This window comes from Coptis chinensis, chromosome 5 (genome assembly GCF_015680905.1).
Source record: "Coptis chinensis isolate HL-2020 chromosome 5, ASM1568090v1, whole genome shotgun sequence".
In the NCBI taxonomy this organism is placed as follows: Eukaryota; Viridiplantae; Streptophyta; class Magnoliopsida; order Ranunculales; family Ranunculaceae; genus Coptis; species Coptis chinensis.
Genome location: NC_141460.1, coordinates 83,500,597 through 83,502,028, shown reverse-complemented (window position 1 = coordinate 83,502,028; position 1,432 = coordinate 83,500,597). Strand labels below are relative to the sequence as shown.

The following is a 1,432-nucleotide window of genomic DNA, read 5'->3' as shown; positions in this document are numbered from 1 at the left end:
GCTCATAGGCTATAGGACGTGGGATTCGGGATGCCGTGGCTCCAAACAAACTACATGGATTTGAATTTACATTCATAACGGGATTGGCTTTTTGTTGTACAGAAATGGCATCTACCTTTTTGTGAGGGATTCAATTAGAGTTTTAAGCTCGTGGATCTGATTTAACCTCAAACATACCGGGTAGCCTTTAATCGCGTGGAAGAAGAACTAGCGGAGCGGAGTAATCGCCACTACCCCCAATTATTATTACGCTTAGTTTGGTCCTCTAAAAATTTATAAGCCTCCGAGGCTCCTTTGTTTAAGAAACTACCCCCATTCATTATGTCAAGGACTTCTTTATGGTGATGTTGAAGTCCTTTGAAAAAGGCACGAACTAACGTGTCTTTCGCTAAGTTATGATGTGGACACTCTATAAGCAGATCGGTGAAACGATTCCAAGCCTCTGAAAATGTTTCATGAGGATTTTGTCGAAAGAAATGAATCTTAGAAAGCATCTCATCCGTTTTTTAGGGGTGGGTAAAATGTTCCATAAACAAATTGAACAAGTTTAGCCCACGAAGTCCACGTAATTAGGCGCTTTGGGCAGCTTAACCAAAGACGCTTTATCGGCTAAGGTGAAAGGGAATACCCTTAATTTAATTTGTTCAACCAACCGTAGGATGGTGGAATGTTGTTAGGACTTGTTCAATCCTACGATATAGCTTTGGTAAGGTTTTTCATGGTCTAAACCATGAAAAACGGGTAACAAATTAAAAATATTTGAGGGATTCTCAAATCCTCACCGGGTTTGCTAGAACGATGCAAGATTTGGGGCTATCGCCAAGGCTTTGTAAAAGTCCGAGAGAGGAGTCTCTTTCTTCCCCATTATATCAGGTGGTGTGTGGAATAGTAGCTAGAGGTGTAGTGTGTGGTATACTAGATAGACTTGATTGTTGATGTTGTTGTGTATTTACGCTCGGGTTTTTTTGTACCACTGCATCTTTAATCTCATGCAAGACTAAGTCGAGCTTAACTACACATGCAACACTCCAAACAATTTCGATATACTAGTATAAACCTCTAACAGAGATACGAGGTGTGGAAGAAAGGAATACCCGACAAGGCCCTTGCTTCGCTTTATGAATAGCGCCTTGTTTACGCTGTTCGTGTATATAAGAGAATAGAACACCAAAAAACTTGACAACTCAAGTTTAAATCAAACCGTGGAAATCCCGAATTTCAGAGAGAAGAAGGGCGCTGGCGCTATTTATCTGCGCGCTGGGCCAAGGCAAAGTCGAAGCTCCAAGAAGATAGCGCTGGTCGCGCTTTCGGGCGCTTTGTATAAACGAAGTCCAAAGATATAAACGAAGTCCGAGAAGAAGATAGCTGGTCGCGCTCTTTTTTGGGCGCTGGCGCTTCAGTGCGCTTTTCTCGGATTTTTCCAAAACTCAAA

The 1,432-nt window shown here is 42.0% G+C and overlaps 1 non-coding gene across 1 annotated transcript; it reads left to right on the top strand.

The window, feature by feature from the left end:
• Positions 1 to 390: 390 nt before the first annotated feature.
• LOC147499423 (small nucleolar RNA R71) lies at positions 391 to 494 on the top strand. Its single transcript, XR_015197253.1, has one exon. It is a non-coding gene; the product is annotated as a small nucleolar RNA R71 (small nucleolar RNA).
• The last annotated feature ends 938 nt before the right edge of the window (positions 495 to 1,432 follow it).